The 24,851-nt window shown below is 39.3% G+C and overlaps 1 long non-coding RNA gene across 2 annotated transcripts in view; it reads left to right on the top strand.

The window, feature by feature from the left end:
• Positions 1 to 1,913: 1,913 nt before the first annotated feature.
• LOC117674809 (uncharacterized) overlaps positions 1,914 to 24,851 on the top strand; it is a 58,702-nt gene continuing 35,764 nt past the window's right edge. For both annotated transcript variants that reach the window (XR_015733636.1, XR_004593990.2), the window contains exons 1-2: positions 1,914 to 1,977; positions 3,275 to 3,379. This is a non-coding gene — a long non-coding RNA (uncharacterized LOC117674809). The remainder of the gene's footprint in view (positions 1,978 to 3,274; positions 3,380 to 24,851) is intronic.

Raw genomic sequence — 24,851 nt, 5'->3', positions numbered from 1 at the left:
CCATCTTGATTTGTTACCAGCATTGAATTGCTATTTATTACCAACTGCTGTTTGTCTGGTAAGAAGATATCTGTAACTTCGAACTGATTTGAATGGCTAAAGACTTGGATTGACTAAAAGACTATGCAATTGTTTTTCACTACAAAGTAAAAGCTTTGTTAAACCAGTTTGTATGTATTGTATTCATTGCTCTCAGTACCGTTTCTCTGTGCACTTACTCTGCTGGTTGGTAACACAACAATATCCTTAACAGTCTCACAAGCAATCTATTTTCCTGGAGAAGGGGGTTGATGGCAGATACATTTTATAACAACCGTTCAGTTAATTCCAATGATATTTATTTTGTTTTAGCAAAATTCAGAAGGGTATTGATTATAATACTAGTGCAATGTAGAACAGGATGTGATCACACTGTATTTAAATATTTTAAGCAAAGCTGTATGTGGAGTTTTCTCTTTCTTCCATGTGAGTTTTCTTCCATTCTCTTCACAAAAGCTATGCAGCTGAGACTCACTGCCAGAAGTGAAACATTTCTTCTTTGTTGCAATAGTAATGAATTTGAAGGTACTTGAATCTCAGATTTAGAAAATGAACCTGCCACTTCCCATATTACTATGCCCATCAAAGGGAGTTGGAAGAAAATTGACAATTAAATATTGCTGTAGCTAGAGTAACCCAATTCAGTTTTTCTTTCTGAAAAACAATAGAGTGACCAGCCTGTGTGAACAAATGTCTAAAAACTAGATTTACTTTCCTAGTAAATTATCAAATTAGCCATATTTGATAGAGCTGCCCTAGAATGTGATTAAGGTTTTTGACTGGCTATCTTGTCTGGGTTTCATGATAAACAGACTCAGGCCTGGTTTGTCATTATAAGGGAGATCTTCAAACAACAAGTCTGTAGGGTTTGAGAAGGAATGCAGAAAAACAAGTAAAATGTCAGAATACAGCAGCACTTTGCATCGTTCCCAGGAAAAATCCATGAATGTATCCATGAGGCCCCAGGAGCTCAATTCAAAAAAGACTTTACTCATTCCAAATCTGGAAATTAAATGTTCAGTTCCAAAAAAATGACATGGACAATTCAGCTTGTAGCAATGCAAAGGCTATGTCACTTTGGTTGCTCTATAATGTCAGTAATATCAATGTGACAATTATATGAGAAGACCGGAGAACATATAAGTCCAACATAAACCTGATGAACCTTTCAACAGAGCCTTGCTAAAGAAGTGCTCTGCAAACTTCAAGGCAAGTCATTACAGACCTTGCCACCTATAGATCACTAAATTCTGATATTATAAGAAGTTTTTAAAAATGGATAATTAACACGGTATTATATTCAAATAACTATTATAAATAATCCATCAGTGAAAATTCCTAGACATGGATTACTTATTGCAAGATGGAAAGAAGTAAATACTTTGGGATATTATAAGTGATTTTCTATCTTTGTAATATAAATCTTTTTGTAATCACAGAATATGCAAGTTGTATCTTTTGGCCAGATAAAATCTTGCCAAACTGAACCACCTTATTATCTACATCAAGGATAGACTCTGGGAATTATTAAAGAGAGGCTGCATTCATCCTCTATCTCTCACTCAATCTGAACTGAGTTTCCTGTTAATTAATTAATTTATTATTTATTTATTAGTCATATTTCTATGCCGCCCACTCTCCGAGGATTCTGGGTGGCTTACACCAAAGACAGTATACTAAACAGCATATTGCCCCCAACAATCTGGGTCCTCATTTTACCCACCTTGGAAGGATGGAAGGCTGAGTCAACCTTGAGCCGGTGAGATTTGATCCGTTGATTTGCTGAACTAGCAGTCAGCTGAACTAGCTGCACTACTGCACTCTAACCACTGTGTCACCTCGGCTCATAATGGAAAGCATTCTTTGGAATGCTTCTCTTTGGAATGCTTCTCTCCACCTCACCCCACCAAGAATCCAGCCTACTACCTTCTATCACAGGTAGGTTTTCTTTATAAACTTCTACTAGGTCTAATATAATCATTTTCCACAACTGTTGTGCCAAATCTGCCAAATTATATTGTGAAGTATGTGGATGACTTGGCAGTGTTGGGTCTTATCCAAGACAACAATGAAGATGTTTAGAGGGAAGAGGTGAAGGCTCTGATGGACTGGTGCAATAAAAGTAACCTGCTTCTAAATGTTGACCAAACAAAGGAGATCATTGTAGATTTTAGAAAGAGCCAGCGTAGTCATACTCCACTCAGTATCAAGGATGCAGCTGTAGAGGTGATCAACAGTATTAAGTATACTGCAGATAACTAACAATCTGAATTGGTCTCTCCACAGTCATCTTTAGCGAAGTGCACAAACCAGTGTCTGCATTTCCTGCATCGGATGAGGAGAGCACATCTTTCTCCTTCTGTCCTGACCATCTTTTACAGAGGCACAATTGAGAGCCTTTCAACAAACTGCATCACCGTTTGGTTTCGTGGCAGCCCAAAACCAAACGTGCTATCTCAGATAGAAAGTCCATACAGAGAGTGGTAAGGACAGCTGAGAACATTATAGGATGCTCACTTTCTGTTATTCAGGATGCTGCTTATAAGCACTATATGCTTAGAGCTCAAAGCATTGTTAGAGACCGCACACACCCACTTTATGGTCTGTTGCTCCCCTCTGGGAGGAGGTTTTGAAGTATTTCTAGCAGAACTACCAGATTCTGTAACAGCTTTGTTCCCTATGCCATCCAGCTGGTAAACTCGCAAGATCCGGTTTTTTCACCATGTACATGTATACATCCAAACTATACTGTGTTGTTTCTCTGTGTCATATAATACAATATATGTGGCAGTGGAGGGTTGCTCCCGATTTGCCCCAGTTTGGGTGAACTGGTAGTGGTGGTGGCGGGAGGCTCCGCCCACCCACCCAGACATCATAAAAAATGCTCTGCGCATGTGCAGAAGTGCCATGCGCTTGCAAAGTGAGTGCCCGCACTTGTGCGCTACCGGTAGCACCAGGATTTGAAACCCACTACTGATATGTGGGTATGTAGATATATACATAATTAATTCTTCCTTCCTTCCTTCCTTCCTTCCTTCCTTCCTTCCTTCCTTCCTTCCTTCCTTCCTTCCTTCCTTCCTATAAGTTTATGTAATGTATATTGGTGATGGTGACCTTTTGAGAGCTGTATGCAACAAAATTTCATTTTAATGTCTGCCGATTAGTGTACATTTAAAGTGACAATAAAGTTATTCTAAGTCTATGTCTAAGTTCCAGTTTTTTGCTTTACTTGAAGGAGTTCTCTCCTATCCATATTTCTGGTAAAGTGGAGCCTTTCAAGAATATTTCTTGGATGGAAAGTATGATCCGCGGTCATTAATTTTCTTGTTTTTCCCATCAGGTATGTCTAATTCAGCTTGTATCCAATTAATTATACCTGCTGTATATTGAATAATAGGAGCAACCCAAGTGATTATGATTTTCACTATGTTCCTGCATTAGTTTACAATTTCTTCCTAATGCATTTCCTATAATTAGAGCTAGTATTCTTTTTAACTTGCTCATGAGTCAGAAGTTTCCATTAACCCTAAGTATTTTGATCTCCCTCTGGTGCCAATTGTCTTATGACATTCCCATTGATTAGCTGGAATTAATCTCCTTCAATAATTTTGCCCCTTTTAATTGTTAAACTTGCACCTTTGTCTAAGATGAATTGTATTCTGATATCCTCTCTGAATGTATCGGCATCGTTTAATAGAGATTCAAGCTTTGCTTTTGATTTTCAGAATAATTTTAGGTCTTGAATATATAGCTGATTTGTCTTTGCTCTGAGAGTCAAAAGCCATATTTTGTTTTGCTTAAATTATTTGTAAGCAGGATCAGTGATCAAACAAACCATAAAGATAACAGTAAACCACTTTAGAATATTCCTCTCCTAATTTTGATTCTGTTGAACTATTCACCATTTGTTTTTTTTAACTTGTTTTCTGTCCATTCATTGACATTTCAAGTATCTGTCAACTCGCAAAGCATCCCTGGCCTGTTTGAACACTTTTTACTAATCATAAACATTTTTAGACATTTCCTGATCCAGATATGAAGACATGAATCATATGCAGTGGTGGGATTCAGCCAGTTCTCACCACTTCGGCAGAACCGGTTGTTAACTTTTTGAGCAGTTTGGTGAACTGGTTGTTGGAAGAAATCATTAGGGCAGAGAACCAATTGTTAAATTACTTGAATCCCACCACTGATCATATGCCTTGTTATAGTTTATCAAATCGATTAAAAGGCCTCTTTTTCTTCTTTTTCCTTTGATCAGTAAGTGGCCTTTTATGCCTTGTGAATTTTCAGAAGTGTCTGTTTTGCTTCATTTAATTTTCACTAGGTTTGTTACTATTGCTATAAATAACATAGATGTATGAAGGCAAATAATATCCCTATAGTTGCCAGGATTAGTATCTTTTTCTTTACTTTTCTACATTAGAAAGGGTACTCCAACTGAAACCCATTCTTCATTCTGTGAAGTTTTCGGTCTGACCTAAGTGTGGTACATAAAATTATCTGCTACAACATCCTACCTGTCAATGACTACTTCAGCTTCAACCACAACAATACATAAGTACACAATAGATACAAACTTAAGTAAACCACTCCAAACTCGATTGCAGAAAACACAACTTCAACAACAGAGTGATCAATGCCTGGAATGCACTACCTGACTCTGTGGTTTCTTCCCCAAACTCCAAAAACTTTAACCTTAGACTGTCTACTGTGGACCTCACCCCATTCCTAAGAGGTTTGTAAGGGGTGTACATAAACGCACCAGCGTGCCTACCATCCCTGTCCTAATGTTCCCTTTTATTTATATCCATTTCATGTATTCATAATCATGTTTGATTCAAAACCAACATTATTCATTCCACCAACTTCTAGAATTCCCCATCCAGCAATGTCTTTTAAGAAGACTGCACATCTTCCCTAAAGTTGCTGAGGTTGACAAACCCTGAGCTAGAGCAAATCATAGTGTTATATCATGGCTATATAGAGCTTCATCTTTTCTATTAGAACTTGGATCTTTGCTAACAGTGCCACGTCTTAACTAATATGGCTTTAACAGTGATTATTTCAGTTCCACACTTTTTAGCAAATGACATTTCTGTTGCAGCTCTTCCAATGATAAATAAAGAGACAAGTAGACATCTGATCTTATTATTCTGTATTCTGTATTCCACCTTCAATCAAGGTTATTCAAGAAAACGATTTCCATTCTATTATCAAACTGATTTTTTTTTTTAATTGAATTTGTATACCGCCCTACTCCTGAAGGACTCAGGGCAGTGAACAGCCAAATAAAATACATATAATACAAATGTTAAAAAAAAACACCATTAAAATACAATTAAATGATTGGCCCGGAAAACGAAATTTAAAACACCCCAAATTCATAAGACAAATTTAAAATTTAAAAATTTAAAAATTTTTAAAAAACAGTTTAAAAGAGAGGTTAGGCCAGGCCGGCCTGCTGGAAAAGAAATGTTTTGATGGCATGGCGGAAAGCACACAGGTCCGGGATCCTCCGTATCTCCGGGGGGAGCTCATTCCAGATGGCGGGTGCCCCCACAGAGAAGGCTCTTCCCCTGGGGGCCACCAGTCGACATTGTTTGGCTGACGGCACCCTGAGGAGCCCCTCTCTATGGGAGCATACTGGTCAGTGAGAGGCTACTGGTGGCAGAAGGCGGTCTCATAGATACCCTGGTCCTAAGCCATGGAGTGCTCTAAAGGTGGTAACCAAAACCTTGAAGTGCACCCGGAAGACCACCGGGAGCCAGTGCAGCTCGCGCAGGAGGGGGGTCACATGGGAGCACCCTGTCGCTCCCATAACCACCCTCACAGCCGCATTCTGGACCAGCTGGAGCCTCCAGGTGCTCCTCAAGGGGAGCCCCATGTAGAGAGCATTGCAGTAGTCCAGGTGGGACTACTGATTTTGCCTGATATTGATAATTTATCATGAACATAAGATTGAAACCAGAGTTGCTATGCTAATGCAAGCCACATCTCATTGGTGGCTAATAAAAAACAAGAAGCTACATACTTTGTAAAACATATGGATGCGAATATCTTCCAAATTCTAAAAATATACACCAATTCCAAAAAGCCAGAGGGGAAGCTATCTATAGAAAAAATGTGTCATTTGCTGATGTATTGTTGACATTCATATTAGAAGGTCTATCTTCAAGCTGGGAAATTAAAATCTCTCACACAAACCTGTAGGTGGGATTTCCTAAGTAGAAACTGAAGAAATGAGAATTTCTCCAAGGAGACATCTGAAATGGTTCATTCAGTTTCTGAAAATATCTCTTACAAACAGATAAAGGAATATACATATGGTATAGAGTACTGTTAGCAAGTTATACATTCCAACAATTATTGCTACCTTGTTTTTAAAATTAAATAACAACACATTGTGACAATGAAGAACAAAATGAGAAGCTATCACAAATTGTGCTATTCATCAAATATCAACTATGTGGTCAAATATACAGCATTGTCACAGATTTGTGAGGCCTGTTCCGAAACTACAGATTGTGCTACTATCCTAGTTTTTCAACCTGGTTGGTAAGATTCCAAAAAGAGAACAAGATTTGAGATGCTTGTAGGGGAAGTGCAGAAGGCAATAGATTTGCTTCTAAACAGTTGACACATTTGCCCCTGAAGTATAAAATTTAGAAAATTACTAAGAGTTTATATATTGCCCAAGACACAAATACTTCAGCTTTGTAAGATACAAGATATACAAGCTACAAGAACCTCTTGTGTTCATAGTGCCTAGAAAAGCAACTCAAAGGTATCTGTTGATATTACAGACATACAGTATCTGTGAGTGAGGGTAAAGGTTTATTCTCTGAGCTTGTGGATTGGTTTCTGAACGTTTCATTACCAGGCTAGGTAACATATTCAGTGCAGTTTAGGGGATGTCAGTGTCAGTGTTCTGTTTATAAGGGCTTAGGTGTGGGTGTGTCAATTGAGGGTGTTGTGACAGGTCTTGTGATGTCATATCTTATCAGATAAGAAAAATACTCATCCCATCTATCATCTAGCATCATCTGATAGGTTCTAGATGATGTCTATCAGCACCTGCCTCTGGAGTGATATTCCCATGAAGGATCCAATAGCCTGACTCTACTGTCCCTTTAAAATAGCCCAGCTGCTGTGGAGCTCTTGCTTCACAATCAGGAGATTGTGAGTTTGATCCTAGGTAGAGGCAGATGTAGGGTCTCCTGCTTGGGCAAGGGGTTGGACTAGATGACTTGTAAGGTCCCTTCCAGCTCTGTTAATCTGTTAAACTGGCCATGAAGACTTTTAGAGTGAAGCCATTTTCATTCCCACCTCCGAAAATGATAAAAAACCCTAAAAATGAGCCAACATTGGCCAGATTTTATTATTAGATTTTGGCAACAATATTTTGGAGTACTGGGGATCCACAAATGGTGTGCTAGAGGCCCATATGAGGGCTGGGAGTTGCCCACCACAATCTACCCAAAGAGAATCATAATTGTTTCCTTTTGGCAGTACAGATTAGTTTCTCCTCCATTCTGACCACCTGAATTTCATACACTTTTTCAACAACAAAAAGAGTTTCTTTTTATTAATGCAAGAGTATATAAATATACTCATATTCAACTATATTCTATATATGCTTATATTCAAGTATATACAATACATTTGTATTCAACTCAACACTTATTTCCGTTTTTCCAGGTAAGGTTTCAGAGAACAATGTTTTAGATAGTTTCCCAGCAATCTTTTAAAATATGCCATCATTATTATTCTTTTCATGTAGGAGAAGCAGGTGCAGAGACAATTCTCTATGAATGTACAAAGACATTTGATTCAAAGTTAGTCTGACTGAATCATTGATTTGTTTCATCCAATTAAATAATCACGTTGAATCAATTTGATTGCATTTGTGTCTGTGTAAAAGCCACCTTCAAAGGAAACTGATAGTTCAATTCAATGGATCAAATCATTTCTATCCTGTTGAGTTGGAATACCATTTCAGATCAAAACGATTCAGTATTTTGAATCTTTCATTCAAACTGGATCAGGAAAATTCATATCTCTTCCAACATTCTCTCATGCCACGAGGTAGATAATTCTCATTTTCTCTATTTCTTTCTGCTAAATCAGGAGTGTCTGGGCCTGGGCAGACACTCCTGATTTACTGGGCAAAAGTGTGATACATCATATGACGAAGCTGTGATGACACGAGTTTGACACCCCTGTGCCAGGGGTGAAATTGAAGTGATAAAAACCACCTGTTCCTCCAAACTGGTATTTCTGACGATCAGCTGTGCCGCATGGTTTAGCTTTGCTAGAAAGCAGAAAATCCTACTTTCTAGCAAAGCTAAATCACGCAGCACAGCTGATTCCCCCCCCTCGCTGTTCTACTTACCTTCCCAAGCCTCCTTTTGGTGTGTACTGTGCATGCTCACACAGTGCGCATTTGGCACATGGTGCACAGATGCACACACGGAGTGTGCATTTGGTGTGCAGCACGCATGCGTGGCCAGCAAACCAGTAGCAAACCAGTTCAGATTTCACCACTGCCCTGTGCTAAATTATTTTGTAACCCCATCAGACAAGTAATAGAAACCCATGGTAGAGAAGGACAAATAAACCTCCATATAGCGAAACCAAGGAAGACAGCTTTCATGAAGCTTTCTTCTTGCCATGAAAATTTCTTTCATATTATTTCTTTCTGAGCTTGTCATTATTCCTCCTAAGTTGGCATCATGATGAGATGAGAAGTAATAAACACTGTTTGAAGACTGAAATACATTATGCCATGAATATTGAAATAACAGTTACTAACCAAAAGTTCTCCAAATCTTTTAAACTCCAAAAGAGTGCAGAAGAATAGAATAAAATGTTAACAGGAGTAATATTCCCTCCCTCTGTGATGTATTTTCTTCAGGATTGTGGACAAGACAAATTACTGCACTGGAAAAGTATCCCAGAGTATACATTTTCTGAATGTTTCTGAAAATAGGCTATACTATATAATTTGAAATAACAGGTCTTTTACTGTTGTGGGAAACTGAAATGGAAGATTATCAAGAGGCAAATCTTATAAAATATGTCTCTAGTTTCCTTTGGATTTAGAAATGTGTTACTTTCAAATCTAGTTGATGGGAAAATAAAATTTGTCTCATCAGTCTGGGGAAATAACTACTGATTTTAGCAGCCCATCACACAGTCCAGAGAACTTGAATCTGAACACACAAAAGTTGTGTCTAATTTGCTGTGTCTCCTTATGCTGCCGTAATTTCTTATTTGGCTTTTAGTGCTGTGATGCAATTTTCATTTTTTTTTTTTTTTGTAAACAGAGATCAGCAGTAATTAAGTTTATTGAAGCTAAAGATGATTGAAGAATTCAATCTTTGCAAATTTCAATATAAAAAGAATGGGTTTCATAGAACTCTGGAACAAAATGTAGAAGAGAAATGTAGTTATCCTCCCTTTAGGAAGAGTAGATTGGAAGAGTAAATTTATGCTATAAATTGTATAAATTTTCCCATAACAAACCATGATGGCACAGTGGTTAGACTGCAATATTGCAGGCTGACTCTGCTCACTGCCTGGAGTTCGATCCTGACCTGCTCAAGGTTGACTCGCCTTCTATCCTTCTGAGGTTGGTAAAATGAAGACCCAGATTGTTGGGGGCAATATTCTGGCCCTGTAAACTGCTTAGAGAGGGCTGTAAAAGCACTATGAAGTGGTATATAAATCTAAATGCTATTGATATTGCTAATGCCTCCATATGAATAAAGATGGTACATTGTGATATAATAAAATTGGGATGAGGGGAGATTAAAGTCCAATGAAATTAATCCTTTATCATGGAATAGTGCCATTCCTAGTGGTATTGTTGGAGGGAAGATGCCATTGATCCATGATGGCGAACCTATGGCATGCGTGCCACAGGTGGCACACGGAGTCATATCTGTGGGCACATAAGCATTGTCCTAGCTTAGCTCCAGCGCACATGTTCGTGCCGGCCATCTGATTTTTGGGCCTTCTCGGCCCACTGGAAGTCTGGAAGCAGGCTGTTTCCGGCCTCTGGAGGGCCTCCAGTAGGTGTGGAAGACCATTTTGCCCTCCCCAGGCTCCTAGAAAGACTCTGGAGCATGGGGAGAGTGAAAAACAGGCCTACCTGGCCCACCATTGTGTGCCAAAAGTGGGGGGAGCACAGGGAGGTCACGTGCACATGCGCAGGGGGTGCGGGGAGCATTGAATTATGGGGTGTGGGCACGCACGTGTGTGATCCCCCCCCCACGCTCCCCCCACTTTTGGCATGGTTAGCCATCACTGCCATAGATTGTCATTTTTTTTCCCTTTATAGAATTAGACTGTGCTTTCAACTAGAATTAAATTAAAACACTAAGCTTGCAGGTCTAGTTTGAGTTTTTCTCCTTCCTCCTCTCTAATGATTTATTCTTTAGAAAGCAAGGGCTTAGTATATTGGCTTGTGTTCCATAGATTTTTATCCAATGTAAAATTTCTCAGTATTAACAGGGATGGAGAAAAAGAAAGCAGCAGCTCGCTTATCACTCTGCCATCTCTCATTTTCTTGGTCAAGTTGTTCATGATATGTGTTTCAATTTCAGTCCTTCTGTTAGAAAAGCAAAGTTAGAAAACAAGGACAAAAAATGACAGAGATTTGGAACCAATAAAGTGATATGAAAGTAAATGGACAGGGACTAAAATTCTACTTTCAATTGTTTTGGCTTGAGAAATGGAAAGTTAAGCAAGTCAGGCTCGATATATTGTGAATATACAGCAACTGCTGTGCAGGTTCCTGGAAGCAGTCCAGAAGTGGTTTGCTTCTGCCTTTTTCATTTTTTTAAAGATAGTGTTCATTGAAAGCTTCACTTTCTAACCTTTGAGTAGACTTGGCTCTACTTTGTTTTGAAGCCTAGGCAACATGAGCTAAGGGCTGCTATAGGCTAAATGGGAGGCACTGTTGTTATCCAGTCAGTTCCAGATGTAGATGCTGGGAGCCATTTGAGTGTCCTGGCTAAGGAATGGGGCTAGAAACCAGGAGACTGTGAATTCTAATCCTGTCTGAGGCATAAAAGCTGGCCGGGTGACTATGATTCAATCATACTTTCTAAGCCCAAACCATCTCATAGGACCATTTTTATGGGGCAAAATAGGAGGCAGTATCTCTGCTGCTTCGGGTTGATCAAATAATAGTGCAATAATAGTGCAATCCGCATACAGATGGTAGGTTGAACAACTAGCCTTGTGGTGTGACTTTAACAATCTGAAATTGAACACACTCAAAACCATAGAAATGGTGGTAGACTTTAGGAGAAACCCTTCTATACTTCCACCTCTTACAATATTAGACAACATAGTATCAACAGTAGAGACCTTCAAATTTCTAGGTTCTACCATATCGCAAGATCTAAAATGGACACCTAACATAAAAAAGTCATCAAAAAAGCACAACAAAGAATATTCTTTCTGCGCCAACTCAGGAAGCTCAAACTGCCCAAGGAGCTACTGATACAGTTCTACAGAGGAATTATTGAGTCTGTCATCTTCACCTCTATAACTGTCTGGTTTGGTTTTGCAACCCAACAAGACAGACACAGACTTCAGAGGATAATTAGAACTGAGGAAAAAACAATTTCTACCAACCTGCCTTCCATTGAGGACCTGTATGCTGCACGAGTCAAAAAGAGGGCTGTGAAAATATTTACAGACTCCTCACATCCTGGACATAAACTGTTTCAACTCCTACTTTCAAAACGATGCTGTAGAGCACTGTACATCAGAATAACTAGACACAAGAATAGTTTTTCCCCGAACACCATCACTCTGCTAAATAAATAATTCCCTCAACACTGTCAAACTATTCACTAAATCTGCACTACTATTAATCTTCTCATCGTTCCTATCACCCATCTTCTCCCACTTATGACTGTATGACTTTAACCTTGTTGCTTGTAGCCTTACAATTTATATTGACTGTTTCCTAATAAGATTTGATTGCTTATTTGTACCCCATGACTATCATTAGGTGTTGTACCTTATGATTCTTAATGAATGTATCTTTTCTTTTTATGTACACTGAGAGCATATGCACCAAGACAAATTCCTTGTTTGTCCAATCACACTTGGCTAATAAAAAAATCTATTCTATTCTATTCTAAAAAAATTATAAATTAATAAATGTTATTCAGGATCTGGTGTAAAGAAACTGGTGACTGAATGTTGCCATTTTTACACCTCATTTTTGTCATTTGTCATTAAATAAAACACATAGTGTTTATAGTTGTTTTAAAGCATACCATTGAAAATGGTTAGGGGGCTTCAGTGGCAGTAATGGGAAGGCCTTGGAAAGGTGGAAGATGAGAAGGGCATCAAGAAGGCTGGTGAGAAGATTTTGAGAAGATTGCTATGGATGGGCAGATGGAAAGAAACGGGGAATATTGGGAACTGGAAATCTATGGGAAGGCTCTGGATTCTTTGTAGCAATATTCCAATATCAACACTCATAGCCAGTAAAAAAAATAAATAGGAAAGGAAAAAAAATGGTGAGCTACATCATGTGGAAACTCTTTGTAAAAGGAGTGTTTCAAAATATGACAAAATGGACCAGATGGATGTTTCAGTCAAGCTAAAACAAGAAAAAAGCCCTTTAGTTAATCAGTTTGGGAAAAAGATGTTCACAAACAATTCCGGGAGATTCCAGCTTAACCACTAAAGAAAGAAGGCTTGAGGTTTGTTTATTCACATTTTAGCATTCTGTATCCTGGCATTAACCCTGATAAATGAAAAGCCCATGTGATTTATTTATTTATTTATTTATTGTTCTTCTGTCAGGCCCTTCTGTTTAGGGACTTGAGTTCTATGGATTAATGCCATCACATCCATTCTTTATTTCTCCACTCATAGACTCCAGTCTTGAGAGATAGCCATGCATATCAGTTCAGATGTTCCTGATATACAACCCTCTGCCAAGATTACCAATAGAGAATTGCCGTTCTCATTTTCATTTATTTTGTCAAATTAAAGGACGAGGAGGCATCCATTCCTCTAGCATATCATTCTTTGCAAGAATTGGAAGTGTCATATGTGAAAAGAAGAATGTCATGTTCTGAAATTTTATTTTATGTATCAAGTATGCACTCATTAGAGAGGTAAATCATGCTATCTAACTTGTAGCTTCAGGCACCTTTTCCTCCAACAGGTATATATTTGTTTGGAACTGCTAGAATATCATTCATAACATACTGAAAGCAGGCCGTAGATTTTGTAATTCGTGTGATGGTTCTTTTTCACTGAAGAAGAGCTACAAAACGGTAGCAGCCATGCTTTTTTTGTTCCCTATATATCAGTGGTGAAATCCAAATTTTTTTATTACCAGTTCTGTGGGCTTGGTGGGCGTGGTGTGGCTTGGTGGGCATGGCAGGGGAAGGATAGTGCAAAATCCCCATTCCCTCTCCACTCCTGGGGGAAGGATACTGCAAAATCCCCATTCCCTCCCCAGTCCTGGGGGAAGGATATTGCAAAATCTCCATTCCCACCTCACTCTGGGGCCAGCTAGAGGTGGTATTTGCTGGTTCTCCGAACTGCTCAAAATTTCCACTGCCAGTTCTCCAGAACCTGTCAGAACCTGCTGTATTTCACCCCGTTATATATGATTTATCAATGTAAATGGTTTCATTATCTATCCCAGGGGTGTCAAACCCAAGGCCTGGGGGCCGGATTCGGCCCATGGGGTGCTTAGATCTGGCCGGCAGGGCCGCCCTGGAAACAGCAAAGGACCAGCCCATGGTGCCTCTGCCAGTGAAAATGGTACTCAGGAGAGCCGCTCCATTTTCACTGGCAGAGGGTTGCGAGAGGCTGTCACAGCCAAAAACTGAACTTGTGAGGGCCACAGAGCTCCATTTTCACTGGCAGAGGGTTACAAGAATTCATTGCAGCTGAAAATGGAGCTTGAATGCCTGTTTGTTAGAGCCCTCGGGCCACCACAGGCACCCCGAACACCAGTGATGTCGAGCTAGTCATGCCCACCCTGGCCATGCCCACTCTGGCCCCCCAAGGTTAAGCACAACCCTAATGAGGCCCTCAATGAAATCTAGCTTGACACCCCTGATCTATCTGGATCTCTCTCTCTCTCTCTTTCTCACTCTCTTGTGTACACAAACCTCAAGCAGATTAATGCTACAGCAAATCACAGTAATAGCACAACAAATTACACCAATGATCCTGGACCTAGATCCTTGCTGTAGAACTCAACTTGCTCCTGAACTCCTCAACAAAACTGCAAGGTTTTCAAGTTTGGCTAGTAATGCATTACTATAACAGATAAATTGAGTATAATTGAACATAGTATAATTTTAAAATGTCTCAGATCCTGTGAATTTTATTTCTGTAAGGTTTTTAAAATCTATTGGGAAACAAAATTTATAGGTTGGTTGGTTTGACTGATTTCCTATTTTTCTATAAGTATTTTTCTATAAGTATTTTTCTATAAGTATTTTTCTATAAGTATTTTTCAGAGTATTAGACTCACCTTAGTTTTTGAGGAGAAAAATAAGAAAAAAGCTGATTGGTGGGTGGATCAGCCTCTCGGAATACCCCCAATCAGCTGTTCCCAGAGGTGAATTTTAGCAATAGGTTCGTTGGTTGTGAGCTCTGTGTCTTGCTTTTTTTTTCTGCCTCTGAAAGCCTCCGAAACAGAGCTTCAAAAAAAAAAAAGGCTTTTTTTCTAAAGCTCTGTTTGGAAGCTTTTTTTCTGAAGCTTCTTTCAGAAGCTGTTATTCTGAATGACTATCTGTAGTCTGTTCAATCTCCTTTCTTTGGTATTGGTATGTAGATTAACCTCTTTGGATCTGTTGGTTATTGTGTCATTCTCCAGATTTGTTAGCATAGTTGGTTAGAACCTGTACTGATTCTTCTTTTGTTGCTTGCCATATTATTTTAGATAAAAGCCTTTGAAAGGCTTTTTTTCTGAAGCTTCTTTCAGAGGCTTCTTTTAGCCGCTGAAATCTCCGTTTGCGAGGCTGGGTGGGCTATATTCAGAATATAAGACGCACCCAGATTTTTACCTTCTTTTTTGGGGGGGAAAAAAGCGTGTTTTATACTCCGAAAAATACGGTATAGTGCCATCCAATTGTTTTCTCTCTTTTTTTTCCTTACAAGTACATTTTGAGCTAAGATTACAAAAGGTCTTAGGTTATCCATTGAGGTTCCATAACTAAAGCTAGAGATCCTACTTGAATATAACTACTACATTACATAAAGAAACCATAGTTTTGATTGCAGTACTTGGATAGTAATAAGACAAAAACCAAATTCATCATATGAAGCCATAATGTTATGTTTGATTTGAAATTAGAGTTTCAAATTAAACCCAGCCATTGTACTTTATAAACCATAGTTTATGATTTAGCAGTTTGTGCGACCCCAATAATTCATCAGCCCATCACACAGTCCAGAGAACTTGCATCTGAACACACAAAAGTTGTGTCTAATTTGCTATGTATCCTTATGCTGCTATAATTTCCTATTTGGCTTTTAGTGTTGTGATACAATTAACTTTTCAAGGGTTTTAGTTAGTTAGTTAGTTTGTTTGTTTGTTTGTTTGTTTGTTTTTGTAAACAGAGACCACTAGTAATTAAGTTTATTGAAGCTAAAGATGATTGAAAAATTCAGTCTTTGCAAATTTCAGTATAAAAAGAATAGAATTCTGGAATAATGTGTAGAAGAGAAATATAGTTATCCTCCCTTTAGGAAGAGTAGATTGGCTACTTACATAAATTTTCACATAATGAGCCACGATGGTGTAGTGGTTAGAATGCAGTATTGCAGGCTAACTCTGCCAACTGCCAGGAGTTTGATCCTCACTGGCTCTAGGTTAACTCAGCCTTCTGTCCTTCCGTGGTTGGTAAAATGAGGACCCAGATTGTTGGGGGCAATATGCTGACTCTGTAAACTGGTTAGAGAGGGTTGTGAAAGCACTATGAAGCGGTATATATGTCTAAGTGCTATAGCTATTCTGCCTTTCTGCATGATCTTCAAGTATTGGGAAGGATCTGAAATCCTCTTTGATCCTCACCCAAACTGAACATGGATGCTATCATGGGAGAGAAGCTTCCAGAGCAAAGAGATTCCTGTGGTCACTTGCCCATAGCCCACTTCAACAGCCCACTGCTGTTCTGCCCCAAGTAGCCACATACACTGAGTCCCTTACCTTAATCCATCTTTGTGCATATGAGTCTGCACAATATAGCAAGGAAGAAGGACATCCAATTAGAAGTACTTATTAATTAATTGAACATCATTAATTGAACAGGTTTATTTTGTCCCCATTTTCCATCAGTATGCAAATTCTGAAGAGAGGAGAACCTTTGCCCACATGCACAACTCACACATATGCAAACACTATAAATGTTTAAATGAATTTCTCCACGTATTCTTCCCTGCCTCAATCTTTTTAATAGTTTTTTTTCAAATTTAAAAAAACCCTCTTTCGCTCCTACTTTTACCAAATGAATGCTTTTTGAGCGCACTTTGTCTCAATGTGAATTTTTAATAACATTTGTTGAAGTGTGAAGCCCATCATAAAAATTTAGAAAAGTCGTGACTTGAGCTCAATATTATATTCAGGTTCATTAATATGCTTCAGAGATGCCAATAGGGTCAGTTCACATTAAAAAATAACCCAAATGAATTTCTGCTCCATTATTAGATATTTTTGTGTCAGAATTTTTCCAGTTTTTAGCAGGGGTGGGCTACTGCCAGTTCAGACTGGTTCAGGCGAACTGGTAGTTGTGACCTGCAGGTGGGCCCGCCCAGCCAGCCCATCTGCCCACCCGCCCGGGCACAATCCCGTCCTATATCGCTGTGTTTTTTTGATGCTGCATGAATGCACGGACGACACATGAGCAAATTGCCATGTTTTTTGATGCTGCCTGCACGTGCAAATCAGAGGTGGGTTTCAGCAGGTTCTGACCAGTTCTGGAGAACCGGTAGCGGAAATTTTGAGTAGTTCGGAGAACCGGTAGTAAAAATTCTGACTGGGCCCACCCCCATCTATTCTCTGTCTCAAGAGTCCCAGCTGATTGGGAGGAAATGGGGATTTTGCAGTATCCTTCCCCTGGAGTGGGGTGGGAATGGAGATTTTACAGTATCCTTCCCCTGCCACGCCCACCAAGCCACACCCACCAAACCATGCCACTCCCACAGAACCGGTAGTGAAAAAATTCAAAACCCACCACTGGTGCAGACAGTGCACACAAGCGAATTGTCGTGTTTTGTGACACTGCACATATGCGCGCACACTCACATTTCTGGTGCTGGTCGAACTGGTCATTACAGTTTGTGACGATCACCTCTGGTTTTCAGTGTGCTTTTCACTGAATATTCAGAAATATAGTTTTCATGGGAAGGAGGGTGCACACTTGAATCCTAGAATGAAATATGGAAAATTTTCTAGGGATCTATGAAAACTTTCAGCTAACTAATAGAGGAAAGTCTTCAAGCATGGAGAAAGGAATACAATTCCTCTACTAAGGATATCGTGAGATGGGCGACTATAGAACTCAATCGATCCATCAATCAAATAAATCAAAAATATAGATCACTATATATCTGGCACATCTCAGAGCAATAAATCATTCCAACAAATTTTTCACCTTATATAAAACTCATACTGACAAACACATACAATTTTGCACTTTTGATCATACACATGGTATATATTAATCTGATGCAAAGTTTTTTAGTGATGGGAGATTGTCTAGGGAACTTTACTTGCGCCCTACTTTCTTTCCCTTTAAAAGAGCAGCCAAGATGCCTGTCTTTTACTAGTGAGGAATTGTCAATTCCTGTTTCCCTTGGTTGGCCTTTGAAACTGTATTTGTTGCACTCTGCCTTTTGGTGATTGCTAGGCACCTCAAATTCATTTGAAAGATGGGTGATACATGAATAATACATTTATGCAGCTTCATTATCTACTCAGCAGGTTCTACTTCATTGTATACAACTCCAGGGAATATATGTTCTTTACATACTACCTTGCCTACAGTGTCCTTTATTCAATGACTACAACATAGTTTATTTGCAAGATTGGAGATATTGCCTTGATTTGAATATTTATTGATTGTAATGTTTCACATTGATTTTTGAAAAGAAATGATACATACATACATAATAAACATGGGTCCAGGTAATCGAAAGGACTGGCTTATCCCAATGGAATTAGCCTGCCCCAAGCATGCTAGCAGAAAGGGCATGTTTCAGATGCCATCAGTCAAGGAATTTTGGCTGGCAGGATCCAGGAGAAACATCTTCTCTGCCATGTTGTCCATCATCTGGAATAACCTGCCCCTTGGGGTGAGATCCACGCCTACCCTTCTGACCTTCCAAAAGGTCTTTAAAAAGATATTTCTTGGACAAGAAACAAAATGTCTTCAAATAAGAACAAAGTCCAGTTGACTTTTGAAAAAACACATTTGGGACAACCATGACCTGGATGACTGAGAATCTCCATAGATGTGTTCTGCCCCAGCTATGGATCTCAAAGAACTATAGCACACACAAAGTCCGTACAAACCTTAGTTTACTAATTAAGAACTACTAATGAGTTTTCTTAGTACTTGTTCGAACACAAGTACAGTTTAAATCAGTATTTTCTGAACAAGGGCTGTTAATTTAACTTCATTAACAGCTGACAAGAATCCAAAGAATAATAACTCAATTCTGAAGCACAGTATTTCAGATAACTGTAATCTTACTATGGTTGGCAGAATGCCCAGAAGCAATTTTCAGGAAAACTGACAAGAAAGGAGCAAGAGCCGATCAGACGTTTCTGGAATCAAGACGCAAAGGAATATGAACAAGGTTGTTTCCTGCAAATTGCCTCACTCATTATCCTTCCTTAAATAGGCTAGGGAAGTGGCCAATTAGCCCCAAGCCTTGCTCTCGAGGAGACCTCCTCCTGAGGAGCCACTCCTGCCTTTTGGCAGCTCTGCATGCCCGTGCATCAAGAAGAGGTTCCTCCTCTTCTTCCTCTTCACTTATGGGAGCTTCTGGAGGTTCTGAAGGCCCTGGCTGGATCCCTGCCTCTGGCACCACATCTCCTCCAGCCTCCTCATTGTCGAGTGCCAACTGCACAGGCTGCTGGTGCATCACCACACCAGCCTCCTCGCTGTCGGAATCAGCTACTAGCTGCACAGGCCACTGACGGGCCACAAGATGTCATAAAGACCTGACTCTGCCAGATGACCTGGGGCCCCAATGGGGGGATGGTTTCGATTAATGGATTACTTAGGTTCCACCTCCTCCCCATGTGTACTCTGCTCAATTCCTTTCCATCACGGTTAACTGAATTTTTATCTGAATTTTTAACTCTATAGTTCTTATTTACTGTTTTAAGATTTTATAAGTATTTTAATGGTATGACTGTAAGCTACTTAGAGTCACCTTGGTGAGATGGAAGGCATAGAAATGTCAGCTTTGGAAGCCATATTAGGCCGGAAGCTTCCATGCTGCCACCTTCTCATGTGTGGGAAAGTAGGAGGGGGGATTTAGTAGAGGTGTTGTCCTTGGACATAATAGCATTCTTCCTGTCGGTCAAGGACAGGCCGATCCTTCATCTGGAGAAGGAGTGGTCAGAGGGCTGTCTCGAGATGGGATGGATGGTGATTGGAGCATGTGATCAATTGAGGAGTGAGGGGATGGTTTGGGGGGTTTTGATTTACTGAGGGAAAACCCGGACCTCTCAGATTATATACCTATTCTAGTAAATAGAATTTTGAAAAATGCTTGTTTCAGAGTTGGAGTTGGGGTTTTTTCTGGAACACTGAAATAAATAAATAGATAAAATTACGTATTATTTACATAGATAACATACATTATTTTGTATTTAGATACATAACATATATTATTACATATACATAGCATTATTTATAGGCATAAATAATTTTCACAACTGTATGTGGTTTGAAATAGAGCTTTCCCAAAAAAACAATATTGTTTAAGAACTTTTTCACGTAATTGGAGAAGCCCAGTTCATTCTTCACTGCTGCTGTCTGTTCCATTGTGTGCTCTGGCTATGGCAAAAAGACAGTTTTGTTTCAAAGTATGGCATTTTTCTCTCCTGTCCCTGTCCCTATCCTTCCTGACTGAAGTCCTTTTTGCATCTTTCACTCACCCTGCCTTTGACTAGAATGCCTGCTAGTACATTCAAACTTCAAGTCCTGCCATCTGAAATAATAGAGAACAAGTCTGTGCAGTCCTTTTGAATGACAGCTCTTCAGATATTTGATCACCATTTTCATCTCTCCCCTTAATAGCTTTTTTTTTCAACCTTTCAACGGTTCTTCAGAGGATTCCCCACCCCCTCAGATTTATTTCTAAAACAATTTGCCCCTCTCTGGATAATGTTCTACCTCAGTTTATCTTTTCTTATTATTGGTCAGGCCTCGTTGTTGCTTCATGGTTGTTGTCATCCAGAAGAGAGGTGGGTCTCCATCTTCTGGCCCTCAGAAAGAGTGTTAAGCTATGGCTCTGCAATTGGCATGGAGCAGGGGTGAAATTCAGCAGGTTCTGACAGGTTCTGGAGAACCAGTAGGAGAAATTTTGAGTACTTCGGAGAACCGGCAAATACCACCTCTGGCTGGCCCCAGAGTGGGATGGGAATGGAGATTTTGCAGTATCCTTCACCCAGGAGTGGGGAGGGAATGGGGATTTTGCTGTATCCTTCCCCTAGAGTGGAGTGGGAATGGATTTTTCTCAGTATCCTTCCCCTGCCATGCCCACTAAGCCACACCCACAGAACCGGTAATAAAAAAAAATGAATTCCACCACTGACATGGAAGTTGGAGAGTATTACGAAAAACAGAGGATGTTTGGAGTTGTGAGGATGTTCATTCCATCTTTTTAACTTTTAATTCTGTTTCTAACTTCGTTCTTATTTATGCTTTTATATTAGGACTTTTTTTTTATTGTAAGCTTCCAAGAATCAGTTAGGTGAGGTGGGTAGGACAGGAGGAATGAATCAATAAAAGAACTAAATAGTCCCTGTGGTTTAACCTCAAATAAAAAGCCTCAAATGTAAGAGTGTATTATTTATACTTGTGCTTCTCTTTGGTACTGTTGACAAAGAAAATATACTAAACGAGGGCTGGATTTAGGAATTCCTCCCCCACCCCCCTTTCATTTTCATTTTTTCCCCTTGTACATGAATTGGGGAAAGCATTGATCAAAATATAGGAAGCATGTACCAAATTATCTATTTATTTATTTATTAGAGTTTTATCCCTTCGTTTTTTGTTTCCTATACAATTCAAGGCAGTGAATATACCAATATTCCTTCCTCCTCCCCCTCCTCTTTTCTCCACAACAATAACCTTGTGAGGTGAACTGGGCTAAGAGACAGTGACTGGCCCAAAGTCACCCAGTTGGCTTTCATGGCTAAAGGGGAACTAGAACTCGCAATCTTCTTTCTACAGTGAACTGGATTTCAAATAATGCTCAAGTGTGGAGGCATCCATACCACCAGACAAATCTGCATCAGAATGCCATTGTTAAACCTTGGAGGATTTCCCCCTCCTCATTATCATAGTTCTGAAAAAGAAGTGAAGAGGAAGCACTTTGAAATGACAGCTTCAAAACATAACCCCTCTCACCCTGCCAAAGAATTGTCTTTACGGTGCTTTTTCAAAGTGTAGTCACCGAGAACTACTTTTTCATCTCTTTGCAATCTCTCTCTAGATGAGATCTACTGCTTCACATTTAGCGGGCGGGGGGGGTGTTTACGTTGCAAATGTGAGAAGGACTCACTTGAGTTACAGCATTACTCTTATCCTCTTTTCTGCTGAAGAGAATTGCAAAAGGTGGCCCAGATACTTCTGTTACTTTGAACATCAGTATTCAAAGGATTTTGAATGGTAGAATAGTTTTACAACATTTTCATTTCACTTCTGTTCAGTTTGATTTTTTCCTTACACCATGGTTCCTTACGATGATGGAAATTTATCCAATTCCAATTAAGTTGAACTCCTTTTATTTCTTCTAATGCTGCTACACGTTCCAACAGTTTTTCTGCATGTTTCATTACAAGAATACAATCCAAGGGACACATGAACCAAAAGCCCTAAGTGCAGTTCTTAGAAACCTATAAAAGATATTCTCTACATATTGGTTTTGTCATCTACATATTGGTGACCTATACATCACCTAGATAGTCTAGTGAAAACAAGGGATGACATGATAGCAGTGTTCCAATATTTGAGGGGCTGCCACAAAGAAGAGGAGGTCAACCTATTTTCCAAAGTACCAGAGGGCAGGACAAGAAACAATGGATGGAAACTAATCCAGGAAAGAACTAAGGAGAACTTTCTTCACAGTGAGAATAATTAACCCGTAGAACAGCTTGCCTTCAGAAGTTGTGGGAGCTCCATCATTGGAGGCTTTTAAGAAGAGCCTGGATAGTCACTTGTCTGGAATGGTATAGGGTCTCCTGCTTGTATGAGGTCCTGCTTGTGCAGGGATTGGATGAAGGAGCCTTGGTAGTACAGTGGTTTAATGCACCCTGTTATTAACACAGCTGCCTGCAATTTCTGCAGGTTCGAATCTTACCAGGCTCAAGGTTGACTCAGCCTTCCATCCTTTCTAAGGTAGGTTAAATGAGGACCCAGTTTGTGGGGGCAATAAGCTGACTTTGTATAAATATACAAAAGTATGAAGACTATTGCTTAATGCATTGTAAGCCGCCCTGAGTCTCCGGAGAAGGGCGGCATATAAATCAAATTTTAAAAAAAAAAGACCTCCAAGGGTTTAGATGAGAGGTGGGTTCTACTTACCTTTACTACCGGTTCGCAACGGGGCCACACACATGCGCAGAAGCTTCCTGATGACATCGGGGTCAGTGGCCGGAGCCTCCTGCCGGTTTTACTACCGGTTCTATAGAACCGGTCTGAACCGGGGGCAACCCACCACTGGTTTAGATACATGTCTGAAGAGTGATTATATTAACTACATTTAATATTAATTGAATTTAATTGTCTGTGCAGTCAGAAATTTTTGCTACTTTTCCCATCCATTCCATTTTGGATACCATTCAAAAGCTAAATGCGTAGAGAATTTCTGAATCAGGTATAATTTTGGAAAACATGGTTCATCACCACAAATTGGAATTACTCAAAAGCCAACACATTCAATGATACTGTATGGTAACACAATGTATTGTGTTTTCAGGCATATGTAAGGAATGTAAGGAAAACGCAAACCCCTCTTAAATAATTCGGAGGGGAGAGATTTTTTCCAATATATTTTATCAGTGGGTGGGCAGATGAACTGCTGTGTTAGACATTCAAGAGGGGACAAGAGTATTCCACTTTTTTTTTTAAAAAAAAAGGTGGGGGAATCCCATTGTCTCCTGATTCTTAACTCCTACTCTTCCTAGAAGGCATTGGAGCACTTTTCAAATGAAATAATGTTTATAAATGAGATACTATTCCAAGCTGGTATCTCAGAAAGCTTATAAGATTCTTTCATGAATTGCAGAAAAAAATAACATTTTTGATTAACTCCAAATTTGGAAAATAGATTGACAAATCAGAAATAATGGGATTTCAACAAGCGTCAACTTCCCATTGCCCGGTGCGCTCTCACAGAGAGGGCCTACTCAGAGTGCCGTCGGCTAGACAATGTCGGCTAGCGATCCCCAGGGGTAGAGCTTTCTCTGTGAGTGCCCCCACCCTTTGGAATCAACTTCCCTTGGAGCTCCGGTTGGCCCCTGACCTTTGCACCTTCCGCCGTGAATTGAAAACCTGGCTATTTATGTCCCCCAACCTGGACTGATGGGGTAGTATATTTTAAAATTTTTAAATTTTTTTATATTCTTATGTATATTTATTGATTTTAACAGTTGCTCGATCGATTGTTGTTGTGAGCCGCCCTGAGTCCTTGGAGATAGGGCGGCATACAAATTTTATAAATATTATTATTATTATTATTATTATTATTATTATTATTATTATTATTATTATTTCTGAATAAAATATGGAAAATGCTCTTTGGATTTTTTTTTAAAAAAACTCAAACACTGAATATGAAGTTGAAAGAAATAATTAGAATTGGACAAAGGTTCTGAAAATGAAATTTCCCAAATCTGTAAGCATAAGCCTCTCCTATAGTAGGGATGAAATAGCCATGTTTTTAGAGGGCTTGTTGTAACAGCTTCAAGCACTATTTCTGGTTGTTTGTAGAAATGTATTTACATATAGAAGACAGGCATGTTGAGCCTGAGGGCAGGGTCAAGTGCATCATCAGTCTGGAATCTCTACATCCCCATAAGAGACCTACGTCCAGCCCTCTTGAAGTCCATTGATTCTTATCTGGTGCTAATTCACCTTGACCATTAGTAGTTCAGATTCTTGTATATTTGTATAAACTTTGTGTACATTTAAATTCATTCCCGGTTCCTGATTTCTTGCACCTGACAATGCATACACAACTGATGGGTTAGTAGCATCAGTAAGAAGATAAGTATCTTATGGGAATGCTTTAAATTGAATTCCTGCACTGAGAAGGGAAGCCAAGATAGTCCCCTCTGTAATTCTATTATTTTATGAAATTATGTTACAAATAAGTGAATAAAGAAATGGTTTATTGATGGAATGTAATCTAGGCAACCTCCTGTTTTTTTCTTGCTGTAAAATGCACTTGGAGGAAAAAAAATCAGTGTCTTATTAAACTTGATGAATCCTGTTAGCTTAATAAATTGTACATGCCGCAAGTTAATTTTGAAAATAGCACTAAAGTAGATTTTTCAATACCCAGCT

The sequence above is a fragment of the Pantherophis guttatus genome, chromosome 3, assembly GCF_059756535.1.
Source record: "Pantherophis guttatus breed Tessera chromosome 3, ASM5975653v1, whole genome shotgun sequence".
Classification (NCBI taxonomy): Eukaryota; Metazoa; Chordata; class Lepidosauria; order Squamata; family Colubridae; genus Pantherophis; species Pantherophis guttatus.
This window is presented reverse-complemented; position numbering and strand designations above follow the sequence as displayed.